Source organism: Lissotriton vulgaris, chromosome 3_1, assembly GCF_964263255.1.
Source record: "Lissotriton vulgaris chromosome 3_1, aLisVul1.2, whole genome shotgun sequence".
NCBI classification, from domain to species: domain Eukaryota; kingdom Metazoa; phylum Chordata; class Amphibia; order Caudata; family Salamandridae; genus Lissotriton; species Lissotriton vulgaris.
Genome location: NC_141689.1, coordinates 856,112,920 through 856,131,094, shown reverse-complemented (window position 1 = coordinate 856,131,094; position 18,175 = coordinate 856,112,920). Strand labels below are relative to the sequence as shown.

The following is an 18,175-nucleotide window of genomic DNA, read 5'->3' as shown; positions in this document are numbered from 1 at the left end:
GTTTCAATGGAGGAAATCTTTTCCTTATATTGCTTCCTACGATAGGCGATTTTACCTGTGATGAGCCCTCTCAAGGTTGCCTTGAATGAGTCCCAGATAATTCTATTTAAGGCGGAGCCGTTGTTTGATAGAAAGATATTCTGAGTCTACGACTTTAGGTATAAGATATCCTCAACATTAGAAAGGAGAGAGCAATCAAAGGACCATGTGCTCGAGGGTTTATTAATACGGAGACCTAATTCCAATTCAACCGCAGAATGGTCTGAAAGGTGAGACGGGAGATAGTCTATGGTTTTAACAGAATCAACCAGTCTTTGACTGATTAAAATAAAGTCAATCCTTGACTTGTGATGGTATTTGAGGTTCCGAAAAGATACCCCTTGTTGTTGTCCCGACCTTTGTCGCCAAACATCGACAAACCCATACTGCCTCATGGCGTCCAATAGGAAGGATCCAGTCTTGGACAAAACCAAAGATCGACTATTAGGAGATCTGTCCAAGACAGGATCTAACGCAATGTTAAAATCGCCGGCTAGTATTATGGGACCTGAAACGGAAAGTAACTGCGAAAAAACTGATTCTAAACAAGAAGGGTCATCCTGGTTCGGGCCATAATAGCCAACAATTGTAACTAGAAACCCAACCATAAGGACTGACGCCATGGCCCATCTATCAGAAGAGTCTACAGCTTGTGAAACCAACCTAGCATTAGCTCCTTTTTTTTAAATAATCGCCACCCCTCTGGTATGAGATGTTTGAGTGGTAAAGACCGCAAGTCTATTCTTCTTGGTAAGTGCAATCATTTCACTATGAGTTAAATGGTTCTCCTGCAACACCACAACCTTCCCATCCAAGTCCTTCAGATATTGTAAAATTCGGTTGGCTCGGGGCTTGGTGCGGAGGCCGTTGACGTTCCAGGAGATAAACCTAACACTACTCATCTCTCATCCGATAAGCCAAGAAGACAAAAAGTACTGTACCAAAAAAAAAGTGCTGTTTTATGTTACCATTCATAACTTCCTTACAAAAATTTTGAGTATTACCATTCCTTATACTACTATTTAGGTTATTGAGGACTTTTTTATATTTTTGCCTCCCCTCTGCACCCACCCTCCCAAAGTGTGAACACCCCCCCCCCATGAAAAACCCTTGCAGTATCTAACTGGAACAATGTCCAGTAGATAGTGCCCCGCCGATTGACTCCCGGCAAGAAAGATCACCCGCCTTCTTTACAAATGACATATAGAGAGCAAGAAAATTCAAGGGAAAGAAGTAAAAGACTGAAACTGTGAGCATATTAAACAATGCACTTAAGTAAAGAACCTACGTCAAAATTTAGAAAGTAGAGAAGTAAATGGGAAGTCTCCTTAAGTAAATAAGGTGGATTATAGGTGCATGAAGTTATACCTTACGGGCCCCCTTGCCCAGCTCCATTAGTAGCTCATCGGTTGCTTGTACAGACCTGATGTTAAACATCTTATTGCTGTGCATTACTTTAAGGGCTGCCAGAAACATGAGCTGAGCTGTTGCACCTAATTTCCTAAAGGCATCCAGGCGCCTCCCAAATTCCCATTGTTTTTCAAGTGTGACTCTAGAAAGGTCTGATCTTATCAAAAAGGTAAAACCTTTCCCAGCCAAAGATTTCTGTTTTTAAGCCATATTTAGGATACGCTCCTTTAAAAGGTAAGTATGAAAATTAACTAAGATTTTACGAGGTTTGGACCTCTGGGGGTTCAATTTAAAAGGATCCCTATGAATTCTTTGAATGTCAGCCGACAATTCTTCGAGAGTATGCTCTAAACACAGGGATTCCTTAAGTAGAGTAACGATGTATTGTTTAATGTCTGACCCTTCTGATCCTTCAGGAACATTAAGGATACGAATGTTCCCCCATCTTGCATTGTTTTCAAGTGTTTCCATCCTCTCGCTAAGAGCCAAATCTTCCCTTGTAAGTTTCTGAATGTCAATTTTCGGTTGGTCCAAATAGATTGAGTGCGATCCAACTGTCTCCTTTAGCACACCAGTTCTTATAAGTGAGCCCTTCAATTTTATTATCAAGCGTTTCACAGTAATTTCTAAATTCGATTTGATTAGCAGATGATTCAGCAAATCCCTTTCTTATCTCCAGAGTGAGGGCCGAGAACATCCCCAAAAATGAGGCAGGCGTCATCGGAGAAGAAGAAGAAGAAACCAGTAATGAATTAGGATCTACTAGAGCAGGAGCAGAAGAAGTTTCTATATCTGCGCCCCCAGATGTCCCTCCTAGTTCAAGAAAATGTATCTCTTCGGCCTCCTCTGCCAACTCTGTAGTTGGGACTAGCGGTAAACTCTGCGCTACCACAGATGAAAATTGTGGCGGAGGTTGCACGGGCTGTAGTTCTCTCCCCATGTCGTGTAGACCCTGAGAGTCTCCTGGGGGGCCAGTAGATTCTGCATTTTCTGTGTCATAATTTGAGTAGAACTCTTCTCAGCTGCATCTCTCACCTCCAGCGACGGTGTAACCACTGGCACCAAAGGCTGGCTAGGAGAGGAGGAATGAGCCTCTGAGACCGATGCCATATCAGTATCGTCGATTTCTTCAGAAAGATGTAAAACTTGGGGAACGACCTTGAAATAGGAGCGAAGTGAAGGAGTAATCCTCGACCCTATGGGGAGCACTGTTTTAGGATCTTTAGCCTTAACCATAGATTTACCCTTCACATTAGTATGTTTAGACTTAAGTTCTGTGTTCAAAAAGGATGAAGATTTTGTCTTAACTGATGTGTTGACCCCTTTTCTGACCTCTGCAACCCCCTCCGGGACACCCTCCTTGTTTACTCCAGTTTTCTTTTTTCGCCCTTGACCACGTTTAGGCCCCCCTCTGGATGTATCAGGTGGTGTATTAGAGGTCTTTGAAGTATTAGGAGTATTTATAGCATTTATAGTAGGAGGAGTCTGTATTATAGCCTTGGTAGAGGGAGTGCAATCTAGGGGAGTAGAATTAGTTACTGTCTGGTACACACCCGTAAGATTCCCATCACCAGCTTCATGCACCAAGGACCCCTCCACTGCAGCAAATAAACCGGGACTCTGTAGCTGATCTTGCTGATCTTGCGATCCTTCCTTGCAGCAGGGAGCTTCGGTTGTAATCGGAATATTCACCGCATTTTCTAACCCCCCAAGGGAAACCAAGCTTCTCAATTTCCTGCCTCTCCTTAGCTCCAGCGCGGCTGAGCAGATCCTCGGACTGGGTTCAGGGGAGACTCGGGACTCCTGGGAGAGGGAGGTGTCAAATAGCAACTCTCTATACAAGTCGGCTAACTTTTTAATGGCCTCAATTTCCTCACCTCTAAAAGTGCCTTGAGGCTCCCAATCGCCCGAAAACCACTCGCCAGAGCCGCAGAGCACTGCCATGTTTTTCTCTTTCGAGCCCCCCAATTGTTAATTATTTTTAAATGTTTTAATAATTTATTGTTATTTGTAAATATTTTGTATTAATAGGTACTTATTTTTTGGTAATTAAATTAATTTTATTATTTTAAATTGAATAATTATTATAATATCTTAAATTGGGAATTAATTTTTATTAATTTGTAATTGGTATTAATATTTAATTTATTTTCAAATATATATGAAGTATTTACTTTCCCTACTGTTGCACTCACTGGAGTGGGAATAGTAATTTTTTCCCATACACTATCCAACGCTTACCCTACTGTTGCACTCTCTGGTGTGGGAATAGTCATTTTTACTCCTACGCTATCTAACGCTTTCTCTACTGTTGCACTCTCTGGAGTGGGAATAGTAATTTTTACCCCTACGCTATCCAACAGTTTCAATACTGTTGCACTCATTGGAGTGGGAATAGTAATTTTAATTTCTATGCTATCCAATGCTTTCCCTACTCTTCCACTCTCTGGAGTGGGAATAGTAATTTTTACCCTCCCACTATCCAACGCTTTCCCTACTGTTGCACTCTCTGGAGTTGGAATAGTATTTTTTACCCCTACGCAATCCAACGTTTTCCCTACTGTTGCACTCACTGGAGTGGGAATAGTAATTTTTACCCCTACGCTATCCAACGTTTTCCCTACTGTTGCGCTCTCTGGAGTGGGAATAGTAATTTTTACCCCTATGCAATCCAAAGGTTTCCGTACTGTTGCACTCTCTGGAGTGGGAATGGTAATTTTTACCCTCCCACTATCCAGCGCTTTCCCTACTGTTGCACTCTCTGGAGTGGGAATAGTAATTTTTACCCCTACACCATCCAACGCTTTCCATACTGTTGTGCTCTCTGGAGTGGGAATAGTAATTTTTACCCCTACGCTATCCAACGATTTCCTTACTGTTGCGCTCTTTGGAGTAGGAATAGTTATTTTTACCCTCCCACTATCCAACGCTTTCCCTACTGTTGCACTCTCTGGAGTTGGAATAGTAATTCTTACCTCTACGCTATCCAACGCTTTCCCTACTGTTGCACTCTCTGGAGTGGGAATAGTAATTTTTAACCTCCCACTATCCAATGCTTTCCCTACTGTTGCACTCTCTGGAGTGGGAATAGTAAGTTTTACCCCTACGCTATCCAACGTCTTCCCTACTGTTGCGCTCTCTGGAGTGGGAATAGTAATTTGTACCCACCCACTATCCAACGCTTCCCTTACTGTTGCACTCTCTGGAGTTGGAATAGTAATTTTTACCCCTACGCTATCCAACGCTTTCCCTACTGTTGCACTCACTAGAGTGGGAAAAGTAATTTTTTACGCCTACGGTATCTAACGATTTTCACACTGTTGCACTCACTGGAGTGGGAATAGTAATTTTTACCCCTACTCTATCCAACACTTTCCCTACTGTTGAACTCTTTGGAGTGGGAATAGTAATTTTTACCCCCATGGTATCCAACGTTTTCCCTACTGTTGCGCTCTTTGGAGTGGGAATAGTTACTTTTACCCTCCCACTATCCAACGCTTTCCCCACTGTTGCACTCTCTGGAGTTGGAATAGTAATTTTTACCCCTACGCTATCCAACACTTTCCCTACTGTTGTACTCACTGGAGTGGGAATAGTAATTTTTACCCCTACGCTATCCAACGTTTTCCCTACTGTTGCACTCTCTGGAGTGGGAATAGTAATTTTTACCCCTACACTATCCAACGCTTTCCTACTGTTGCACTCACTGGAGTGGGAATAGTAATTTTTACCCCCACGCTATCCAACGCTTTCCTTACTGTTGCACTCTTTGGAGTGGGAATAGCAAGTTTTTACCCCTACGCTATTCAATGTTTTCCCTTCTGTTTCACTCACTGGAGTGGTTATATTAAATTTAACCCTCTCGCTATCCTACGGTAAACATATTGTATATGTTTTGTTAATAATATATATATATATATATATATATATATTTTCACCCTAGGATGCCTCTGACATGAAGACGCCACTCCGTATGTGAACAGGTACAACCTTCTTTATTGCAAACTGCGCCCAGCGCCTGTTATTTTCAAGGGGTCCCAACGCGTTTCGAAGCGTCTCGCTTCTTCATCAGGGGATGGCACTCATTGAGACCGGATGGTAACTGCAGCCCTATTTGTCCATTGCGCATGCGCCCTCCAATGGGTGCATGCTGGGAGCTGTAGTTCGTTAGTACTCCTTCGGTGGAGTCCGTGTTCTCAAAACAATTCCGTGCTTTCAGTCCATGTTTAACTGCCCTCCAGTGGGCTACAGACACAGTGCCCAGTTTTAATTTAGCAGTTCACTCACGCTGCTTGTCGGCTGTCGGATGGCAGTCCCCGCAGACCCGCACTGACCTTTCCAGCGGGCGGTGCATCTTCCGCGGTTGAGGCCACCGCGTATAAATCTTCACCCTAGGATGCCTCTGACATGAAGACGCCACTCCGTATGTGAACAGGTACAACCTTCTTTATTGCAAACTGCGCCCAGCGCCTGTTATTTTCAAGGGGTCCCAACGCGTTTCGAAGCGTCTCGCTTCTTCATCAGGGGATGGCACTCATTGAGACCGGATGGTAACTGCAGCCCTATTTGTCCATTGCGCATGCGCCCTCCAATGGGTGCATGCTGGGAGCTGTAGTTCGTTAGTACTCCTTCGGTGGAGTCCGTGTTCTCAAAACAATTCCGTGCTTTCAGTCCATGTTTAACTGCCCTCCAGTGGGCTACAGACACAGTGCCCAGTTTTAATTTAGCAGTTCACTCACGCTGCTTGTCGGCTGTCGGATGGCAGTCCCCGCAGACCCGCACTGACCTTTCCAGCGGGCGGTGCATCTTCCGCGGTTGAGGCCACCGCGTATAAATCTTCACCCTAGGATGCCTCTGACATGAAGACGCCACTCCGTATGTGAACAGGTACAACCTTCTTTATTGCAAACTGCGCCCAGCGCCTGTTATTTTCAAGGGGTCCCAACGCGTTTCGAAGCGTCTCGCTTCTTCATCAGGGGATGGCACTCATTGAGACCGGATGGTAACTGTTAAACATGGACTGAAAGCACGGAATTGTTTTGAGAACACGGACTCCACCGAAGGAGTACTAACGAACTACAGCTCCCAGCATGCACCCATTGGAGGGCGCATGCGCAATGGACAAATAGGGCTGCAGTTACCATCCGGTCTAAATGAGTGCCATCCCCTGATGAAGAAGCGAGACGCTTCGAAACGCGTTGGGACCCCTTGAAAATAACAGGCGCTGGGCGCAGTTTGCAATAAAGAAGGTTGTACCTGTTCACATACGGAGTGGCGTCTTCATGTCAGAGGCATCCTAGGGTGAATATATATATATATATATATATATATATATATATATATATATATATATATATATATATATATATATATATATATATATATATATCACAGCTACAGACAATCCACGAATCCTTAGTTCGTAAAGAAAGCAGCACACGCAGGGGGTAGTTCCACATGGATTTAATGAGGGAACTTACAGCATACGACGCGTTTCGCCGGAGGGCTTCGTCAAGATATGCCATAGGCATATCTTGACGAAGCCCTCTGGCGAAACGCGTCGTATGCTGTAAGTTCCCTCATTAAATAGGCATATCTTGACGAAGCCCTCTGGCGAAACGCGTCGTATGCTGTAAGTTCCCTCATTAAATCCATGTGGAACTACCCCCTGCGTGTGCTGCTTTCTTTACGAACTAAGGATTCGTGGATTGTCTGTAGCTGTGATAAATACAACGGGTACACCCCCGTTTTGGCGTGCACCCGTTCACGAGTGCAACCGGCTGGTGTTTGGAGCATTTGATATATATATATATATATATATATATATATATATATATATATATATATATATATATATATATATATATATATATATATATATCAGCTCCGACGTTTGCACCACTTAATGCACACTTCAGGCACTCTCGGGGAAAGTAAAAGCAGACTATTTTAATTATAGCAGACGCGTTTCAGCAGTAGCTTTCATCAGTGCTTTTAAAAGAGAAAACAATGTTCGAATGTTCAGCGCGTTTTTTAAACACATTAGGTCTCTCGTGATTGGCGCTTTCAAAAGGTGGTGATTAAGGAAGGACTCCGATGTAGTTAACTTCCCCAAACTGCCTGCACAGCAAGAAAGTATTTCAACAGTCATATCGACTTTGTCATGTTTTATAAGGTAAAGATCCAAGTTCTTACTGTTGCGGCATGTTTTTAGTTCTTGCACACATTTCTGATGTTTTCACCACCAAAGTGCTGCGCATTCAATCCCCTCGCCAAGCCTCCGTTCAAGAAACAGGATGTGTCTGGTGGCAGCAGTACGATTACCAATTGCCATGAATTTGGATAATTCACAACTTGCGTTGACAGAGGCATCCCGTGGAGACGGTTCTCACTCCTGCTACATACCACAGCTCCGATTTTTCCATCACAGCAGGTTTTTGCAGAACTCTTAAGGCGGGTGCCATGCGATTGTGAGGATGGAACTCACAAATAGATATCAGCTCCGACGTTTGCACCACTTAATGCACACTTCAGGCACTCTCGGGGAAAGTAAAAGCAGACTCTTTTAATTATAGCAGACGCGTTTCAGCAGTAGCTTTCATCAGTGCTTTTAAAAGAGAAAACAATGTTCGAATGTTCAGCGCGTTTTTTTAAACACATTAGGTCTCTCGTGATTGGCGCTTTCAAAAGGTGGTGATTAAGGAAGGACTCCGATGTAGTTAACTTCCCCAAACTGCCTGCACAGCAAGAAAGTATTTCAACAGTCATATCGACTTTGTCATGTTTTATAAGGTAAAGATCCAAGTTCCTACTGTTGCTGCATGTTTTTAGTTCTTGCACACATTTCCGATGTTTTCACCACCAAAGTGCTGCGCATTCAAACCCCTCGCCAAGCCTCAGTTCAAGAAACAGGATGTGTCTGGTGGCAGCAGTACGATTACCAATTGCCATGAATTTGGATAATTCACAACTTGCGTTGACAGAGGCATCCCGTGGAGACGGTTATCACTCCTGCTACATACCACAGCTCCGATTTTTCCATCACAGCAGGTTTTTGCAGAACTCTTAAGGCGGGTGCCATGCGATTGTGAGGATGGAACTCACAAATAGATATCAGCTCCGACGTTTGCACCACTTAATGCACACTTCAGGCACTCCCGGGGAAAGTAAAAGCAGACTCTTTTAATTATAGCAGACGCGTTTCAGCTGTAGCTTTCATCAGTGCTTTTAAAAGAGAAAACAATGTTCGAATGTTCAGCGCGTTTTTTTAAACACATTAGGTCTCTCATGATTGGCGCTTTCAAAAGGTGGTGATTAAGGAAGGACTCCGATGTAATTAACTTCCCCAAACTGCCTGCACAGCAAGAAAGTATTTCAACAGTCATATCGACTTTGTCATGTTTTATAAGGTAAAGATCCAAGTTCTTACTGTTACGGCATGTTTTTAGTTCTTGCACACATTTCCGATGTTTTCACCACCAAAGTGCTGCGCATTCAATCCCCTCGCCAAGCCTCCGTTCAAGAAACAGGATGTGTCTGGTGGCAGCAGTACGATTACCAATTGCCATGAATATATATATATATATATATATATAATTCAATTCAAATAACTTTATTCGATTGTAAGCATTACAATCATAAAAGTACAACTCATCAACAAACAGTTAAAAACAGTTCGGATAATTCATTTGACAGGTAAAAGATCCAATACACAATATAAGGTAGAAAAGAGAGAGCAGCGGGCACCATGAGCATAAGCAATATTGATTGTACATTAAAAACATAAATTATTTCATTATAAAGATTAAAAAGTGCCTAAAATATTTGCAGCATAATTATCCATCCATACTTTTCCTAAAGGAGATGGCTGATTTTAAAAAGTTACAGACAAATAAAGTGCAATATATATATATATATATATCTATATTCTTTTTTTTGTATTTTAAAGTTACATTAATTATTTAATAATTTTACATTTATTTAATTATTTTAAGTATTTTTAAAATAATTATAATTATTATCATATTTCTTTTAAATTAATTTTAAGAATTTAACAAATTCGATATTTTGACAGTCTATATTTTTTACAATTGATATTTTGGAGTCGATATTTTTGTACTTACCTGTTTGTAGATAGGCAGTCGATATTCTGGCATTCTATATTTTTACCTCGATATTTTGGTAGGTCGAAATTTTGTCTGTCGATATTATGTCAGTGATCCACCTCCAACATCATTTAAAGTGTTGGAGGTATGATTCCAACATGTTTGATACCGAACATGCCAGGGTTCATTACAGCCAGTTTAGAGTTAGCCATTGCGTAAGGACGTATGGCCACTCTATGTATTGTAATGGCTGATGCACTTACAACTCAGGAGAAGGGACTCTGAGGACTGTAGGGGTGTCCTGCTCATGCAGGGGCACCCTCACACTTATAACAAAGCAGCCTGTCTTCGGGATTGAAAGGCCTACCTTAGGAGTGACTAATAGCTTAAGTGCTATGACCTCAGATATAAGAAAATGTATATCTGTTGTAAGTGGTGCACCAGCTTACACAGGCTGTAATGGCAGGCCTATAGTCACAATTTGAGTGGTCTCCCAATGGCGGCATAACAGATGCTTCCACCCATGGGGGACCCTGTGGTACCTATGCCCAGATTACCTTAGTACCATATACTAGGGACTTACAAGGGTACACCAGTAGCCAATCTGGGAAGTACCTAAGTACTCACCAAGGTCCAATTTAGGAAGGAAGCAAAGAGACTGGTTTCCTGATTAGCAGGATCCTAGCCAGACTAGCCAGAAAAACATAATGACAAAAGTGGGGGTAACCATAAAAGCAGATCCTACTTTCCTATACCCTGCTCAGTGAATCCCTTAGAAATCAACAAACCTACATAAATCCCAAGAAACACAATACGGTATAAACCATGAGGGAGGGCAACATTACGGCCAACAGAGCCCCTGTGAAAAGGGAACTGATATGTTATGATTGGTAATAAAAGCAGATACTGAATTGGTTGATCCAGACCAGAGCCAACAAGGCAGAACCAGGGGACCACACCCAGTCAGTTATCTAATTGTGTTGCCACTGTGAGCGCTGGGGCAGAGGATCAACCATGGGGAAAATTTCCACATTTTGTGAGTCCTGTATGACATCCGATATACAGTCTGGAGTGAAGTGCTGTGACAGGTTAGTGTCTTGCAGAAAGATAGTGCCGCAGCCGAGGAGTGAAAAAATCATGCTTTTCCTTCAACATCCACATGGAGTCTAGCAGGATAGAGCACTCTATATTCAAGACGGTTTTGCGGAGCAATGTTTTACGACGTGCCTCCTGCACCATCAGTGTGAAGTCAGGGTACAGAGATATGGCAGAGCCCTGATAGTGCAAGGGGCCTCGCTCACAAGCCAGTTTGAGTGCTGTATCTCTATCCCTGAAGTTCAATAGAGGTGCAATTGCGGGACAAGGAGGTACCCCTGGCGGTGGCCTAGGCCCCAGCGATCTATGAGCTCTTTACACCACAAACGTATCTGTAATGTTTTTATATTCAGATAGTTCAATGAGGAGATGCTCAACTAATTGGTCTGTCTCCCCATATTTGTAGATTCCCCAATACCTGTAATGCGAATATTGTTCCTGCGTGATCTTGCTTTAAGATCTTCATTCTTAATAGCAGCAGTCTTAAGGTGTCATTCCATTTTGTCCAGGCTCTTTGAAAGAGATGAAATACCATCTTCGCGACCCGATAAACGTTCCTCTGCTCCATTTAGATGGGTCTTGTGTCTTTCGAGTCTTTCTCCTATGCGGTCTAGACAGGATGTTAAAGTGTTGAACTGGGCATCGATGGGTAGGGACCTGCCCAGCAGCTCTGACATGATGGCACTGACTCCAGATGAATGTTCCTCTGTGGTACCGTCAGACCTCCCTCTCCTCTGTGGCAGATGTGGATTGGGGCCTACCAGACTGCCTGGCCTTTTCAAGTGGAAGCTTTCGTTTTTTATGTTCTCTCCTACCCATTACAGCGATTAGGTGGGAGTCAGAAGTGGGTATGTGAATTGGTCCGTGAGGTAGTTTTAGCAAGCCCCCACACCGTGGAACAATTTAATAGAGGCAGCTTTTCTCTGCAGATTAGGCAAAGAGGTGCAGGCTAATACCAACGAGGTCAAGCTGTTTCAAAAATGTCTAAAGTCGAGGATGGGGAGGGGCACATTCCAGAATATGGCTCCAATTTAGGACGCATGTTGAAAGTGCGTGATTGTGATTGCAGCTTCCCCACCTCAACATCCCAGATCATGATGAGCAGTATGCCCAGAGAGCCAGCCGGGGGTGTCCAAGAGCGAGCACTGTGGGAGGGGGACGATCACAGTGGTAGCTTCAGCACGGACCAGTCTGAGCGGCACGCACCTTTCCTCATCAGTGACTGAGCAGACTAGATCCTTGAGGTATCAGGTGTGCATCTGGAGGCCACTTGGCAAAGATATTGTGGTCCGGCAGCAACCACACCTCCACCTGATATGGGCACCGAGGTGTATATAGGTATGGCCCACGTCGGCCAGAGCCACTCACCTGAGTCGTCTGAAGACACACAGCCGTACTCTCTGTTAGCAGTGATCACTGCGGGTGCCGCAATACGCGGAAATGCAAATGGGCGTCTCAGGCCCCATAACCCACAGGCCCAGTCTCCTCCGCCGCCAGGCTGCACTGGGCCACTCCTCTTTGCCGTCCCCACAGTTGGCCACAGGTCTCAGAGGGTGCTCGATGTTTGTTTCAGCCAGTAGGGGGGTCCAGTTGTCAATGGGGGTCACAGAGCGCCCAGAGGGGCTCAATAGCTCTGTCCTCAGGCTCACCTGCAGCTCCTGTTGCTGTGGGGCCTCTGAGCAGGACTAGACCTAGTCTGCACCCCTGTAGGTCTGTAGAAGCCGGGTCTGTAGGCCTGGTGGACTAATGCATCCACTGCAGGGGCCTGTGTTCGACCTCATGGTCACAGGTTCAAATCCCAGCAAGTCCACTCAGCTTTTCATCCATTTGAGGTTGATAAGTGCGCTTTACAAATACATGTGTTATGTTACAGGACTGTCGTCTCTGCATCCCACATCTCTGCATAAAACACTAGCTTTGGGGCAGTATGAAATGAGCTTGAGATTTAGAGCAAGGCGAGATTCGGAGGGATAAGATTTGGGCCTGTAAATTGCAAATGTTGGGCTACCATGGCCGGTGCTTAAGCGCTGCACAGCCATCTTGGATGCTGGTGTGGACACGCCACCAAGAATTAGCAATGTTTGAAGTGCTCCCAGTTAGGTTTTCTAAGTGCTAAACACCCTTCTATGTCCAGAAAATCCAAGGACATCCTGATCTTCTATTGCATGCATCATTTTAATTCACTACTACACTACTTTACTTCCATGTAAGTTAAGACCTTGCCTTGTTCATAACTATCATAACAAACAAAATATACATACAAAATACTAATTTGTAAAACAGATATGTATAAATCTAATTAGGGCATACTGGATGTACCTATAGGTTCATTTTCTCCTTATTATGATTAAAGGCACAGCTCCCAAATGTTAGTGAATAGCTCATGTTTCAAGGAGTCTGGTGGGGGAGAGGTGAATGAGTGGTTAGGATTTAAATTAGGTCTGCAAACTGAATGGCGGATTCATTAGAATCTCATACATGTAGTATTTTAAGCAGTACACCTCCAGTATGCAGTATTAAGCAGTAAACCTGTATTTTCTTAATGTATTTCCTTAACTGTAGGGCCAATACTATCTCATTACTGGCTTCGAAGGCAGTCAATAATCCTTCTTTTTGGTCTCCCTGAACCAGCGCATGCGCTGTCTGTGAGAAATTTTGTAAACAGGCTTTTAAAAGTGCTACCTTGGTCGGCCTACAGCTTGCGTGCATGTGCGCGGGCGCGCGCTTACCACACAGCCGCCATCTGGCTTTCTTATCTCTTCCTTAAAGCCAATCCCGATCACTTTCTCTTTTGCCAATTTCATGTGAGTCTGTTTCTTAAAGCACGATCGCGATCACACTTTTGCCAATTTCATGCGCGTCTCTTCCTTAAAGCACAATCGCGATCACACTTTTGCCAATTTCATGCGCGTCTCTTCATTAAAACGGGATCGCGATCCCTTTCACTTTTGTCTACCGCATCACTAATGCATACGTGTCGGGTATAATTACCTCAGGGTTAACCTCGGGTCTGTAGCAGCATAAATCAGCTTCACAAGAGCCTGTCGGCGGCCGCGCTAAAGCAGCTATAGAGGTAAAATCCTTCAAATGGCGACAGAAGCGCAAATATCCCTCCGTAGCGTCTTCCCTCAGCAAAGCTCTCTCCTCTCCTCTTCCGGAACCAAATCTATCTCCGTTGGTCGCAACTAAGAAAGCACGGTGCACATCCTCGTTGGGAGCACACCACTGACTAATTCTGTAACTGCTTATAAATTGCTGCCTTTCATCTGACTGGTAGCACACTAGACTTATAAACCACGAAACTAGTTCATATTTTAACCTTTCTGCAATCCAAGATTCCTTTATGTGAAATCTAGTTCTTTGAGACACAATGGTCCTGGAAAGTTTAGTTCTAAGTATTTTAAGATGCCTTCAGGCAAACATGTAAACTTCGTTGTTGCCACAAAAAAAGCTCAATAAATGTACCTAGGCAAGAGACAGACTCCAGACAGGGGCCCAGTAGCAGTGCAGCAGTTGTTTCTGCGGTACGCAGGAAAGAAATATTAATATATGTAACAATAAAACTCCAATTACTACTGCTTACCGGACTTCAGTTATGCTAATAGCGTGAAAACGTGGTGGGCACAAGCTTTCAATTACAAATAAGTAAACATTACGATGACAGAAGAGGATCATCCTGTAATTATATGGAGCAGTCTATCTATCTTTTCTTGTTTAAAGTTCTCATGACTGTCCTGTTTAGAAGCAATGTGTCTGTCATGAAACATTACAGCAATGACAGACTATGCACAATACCATTCCAAGATGGCTGATCAGCAAAAAATAGTACGAGGTGTGGTCTTGAAAAGGTGTTGTGCATTATGTGTCACCTTTTTTTCCCTTATTGGAAACTTTCCGAAGTTACCGATTTGTAACTTACGCTGTCAGCTTTCAGTTTTATGTAAAACGTGCCGTTGTACTTACATGGTCTTGGTTGTTCAAGAAAGGATTTATGCCGGATCCTTGCATGCCATTACCACGTATGCCTTTACAACGTGCTCTTTATCATGCATGGCTTTACCACTAAGGTTTTTACCGCGCATAGCATTACCACAAAAGTTTTTACCACACATTAAAGCGAAAATGTAAGTATCTTACAGGTGAATATAAACCCTTGATATATACATATACACATGTATAAAATGGGTTCATACTTACTGGCAAAGTACTTACATTTTTGTTGTAAAGGCTTATGCGTGGTAGAAAATTAACACATAAGTGTAAACCCTATATTATACACACATACATATATCACCCTATTAACCCACAACCTTTAAACCCTAAAAATCCCCTTGCCACCTAAAAAAACCATATCTACCATAAAACCTAAAAATGACCTTGCCAGCCAAACACCCATACCCACCCTAAACTGTAAAAATATCCTTGCCAGACAAAAACCCATACCAACCCTAAACCCTAAAAATACCCTTTCCAGCCAAAAACCCATACCCACCCTAAATCCTAAAAATGTCCTTGCTACCCTAAAAGCGATACCCACGCTAAACTCTAACAAGCATTGGCATAGCCAAGAGGTCTCGCCTTTGGCTATGCCAATGCTTGTTTAATTTTGCCCACAGGGAGTAACACTATATGGCTGCCCCTGCATACCTAAATGCTATGATTCTAATGTGCCTGCACAGGAAAATCAGCAACATGGCAGTCTGTGAAAATCATATCCATTCTATTAGATATAGATACGCATCTTACCTGTCAACCTTTTTTTGTATTGGTACGTGTTAGAATTTGCCAATGCTTGCTTATAAGTTTGAGGTATATATCTGCACCTAGGGACACCCCACACACTTCCTGAAGTCAGAGGATGCTCCTCCTACCCCAGGCACATTCCCATGCTTTTATCAGCATATAGGGGCAGATTTATGTTGGGAATGCGCCACGTTTGCGTCACGCAACTGCGGCGTAAACGTGGCGCATCCCTACAACCGATTTACAACGTGACGCATCTAGGCAGATGCGTCACGTTGTAAAGCCCTGCGCCACTTGTGGGCGTTCCGGCGCAGGGTGGGCGTTCCGGGGCAGGTGCGCCTCGCAAAAGTGGCTGAGTGAAATCTATAAGATTTCACTCAGTCACTTTTAGGCCAATGCTGCGTCAAAACCCTGCGCCTGCTTGAAGCAGGCGTAAGGCTTGACGCAGCATTGGTCAGATAGGGCACCCCCGAGCCTTGCTGGAGCTGCGTCGCGCTTGCGACGCAACTCCACCAATGCGTCACTTTTACGGCACAGATGCGTGACGCATCTGTGCCGTTTTTGCCCCATGGTGCGCCGCATTGTAAATGCGGCGCACCATGGGTGGCGGAGCTGCGGCGCACGATAACTGGCGCATCCCTGGGGATGCGCCAGTTATCATAAATCTGCCCCATAGAGTTTGGTGCCTGGCTCCTTCTGCGGCAACACACATTTTCAGTTGGTGACGAGTCAACCAGATCATCAGTATTTGCAGCTCCTCCTTGCAGAGCTTGTAATGGACGAAGGAAAAATGTTCCTTTGTTAAATGAAGTCTGTTTATTTTTCAAAATTCGGATTTGCAAATACCCCACAGACACGAATCCGGAGAACATTTCTGACTTCACTGCAATTTAATCCTTTAAAGTCTGGCCCTTACCTTTTTGTACTACAAATATCTCAAAAACTATGAAAGGGATTTACACCAAACCACAAAAGGATCTATTAGGGGTAAAGTTCCTTTTTTTGCCAATAAATTCCAGTCAGCAATGGAGAGCAAAAGTTCCTACAGCAGCTACAATGTAAAAACATTTCCCAACCCTCTTTTGCTTTTCGGGCCCTAGACAGTTCTGCTCAAAACTTGGCATGCCCATGCTGAGCTAGATTGGGACAGAGAAAGAAAGGGAGAGCAGGCGAGAGAGAGAAAGAGAGAGCCAGAGAGAGCCAGAGGTCGAGTATTAGTTTTATACTTTTAAAATCAATTGTTTTAAATATTTAAGTCTGAAAATAGAAATAAAGCGCATCACAGAGGAATGGGTACATTTTTATAACGTGCTGTTGTCTTTTTCTTTGTTTTGCGACGGGTGCCTATAACCTGATTTAGATTTTGTCACAGGTTATTCAGTCACAACGGTGACGGATATCGACCCGTCCCTCGAAATCTAAATCAGGCGATATCTCATAGGTGCTCCTTTTCCCGCGCTCCCTCTTCTCGTTACCTTCCCAAAACATTTTGTAGGTAATACAAAATTATTTTCCAGGTGGGTATCATGTCGCCGATTTGGCAAACATAAGAAAAAAGCTCTCCCCGTCAATGTGAGCATGCTGCTGTGTTAATTAAAAATATCGCCAAGCGGCCCTGGTGACTAGGTGAGAGGATGGAGTAAAATAGAGTGTAAAATGTATTCCGTGTCTTGTGTTTCACAAATGTGTAGCGAGTTACGCAGGAAAATGTATTTCAACACGTCCCTATGCTTAAACTCAAAACAGGGTTTGGCAAAATTTCTTTGTGTGGAAAAAAGTTAACCGCTCGAGCTGATTTTCTGAGGAAAAGCTCATACAATTCTGAAGTATTAAAAATAGTGTGCAGTAGCAATGTAGTGTACAAAGAAACACGAGTTTGGGATAATGCGGTAAAACAAAGACTGTATTTTGACATGATATTGATTAAATAATTGGGGATTGATGAATGCTCCCTTTACACGTCGGGTGGGCCCCCGACTCCAAGTGTCACCCTCCCAAGATTAACAATGTGCGTTTCAAAGTATTTTCGGGTGCTCACGCACATGCATGCACGCGCCTGAAGTTACAGCCGACATTAAGCACTGCTTGCATTAACGAATGTGCAGACTGTCTGTACTAGGGCTGCTAGAATAATCTACAAAAGGGGCGCAGCCACCATTGGTGCGGCAGGTGCAGTGGCACCAGGGCCCAGAACACTGACGGGGCCTAATAAACCACGATAAATGCTGTATTTTACTACCACATCAGCAGTTAAAGGGGCTATTTTCCCTGTTTGCTCCAAGGCATGCAATCTACGCTACTGCGTCACAATGAAAGACAAACACCCAGTTCTATTCGCGACGTTCTTGATGACGCCACTGGCTTGCGTTGAAAGGCAGACGGTAAAGGCTTACTGTGAGGAGGATGCTTCTGCTCCGTGCTGCGCAGACACTGGCTTCCTGAGACGAGTGCCCGCTTCTTCGTTGTTATAGGACTGGGAGTGGTGATGAGGCAGGAGGAGGGAGTTGCCTCACCGCATCTGCCACTCAGCTTTATTGGGGATAGTGTGACATGGTCTGTTGGGAATAGGCTCCGGCCAGCCTCATTCCTTGAAGTCCGTTCTGCAGTACGCAATGCAGGGACCTGCAGTGGCGGGTCTGGTATGCTACACTAATATGACTGTCTCCTGTGTCACCATATACAGAATTTATATACCTGCTCTCACCTTGCCTTGGTTAGGGTTTAGAGTGTATAAGTAAGGGTTTGGCAGCATTTGTGAACCCAGAAGCAGAGACAACCTATGC

At 43.9% G+C, this 18,175-nt stretch overlaps 1 protein-coding gene across 1 annotated transcript in view; it reads right to left on the bottom strand.

Moving 5' to 3' along the window:
- LOC147727123 (protein FAM240B-like) overlaps positions 1 to 17,914 on the bottom strand; it is a 61,045-nt gene extending 43,131 nt beyond the window's left edge. The window contains exon 1 of the mRNA XM_086963060.1: positions 17,786 to 17,914. The gene's annotated coding sequence lies outside the window, so the exon portion shown is untranslated. The remainder of the gene's footprint in view (positions 1 to 17,785) is intronic.
- Positions 17,915 to 18,175: the final 261 nt, after the last annotated feature.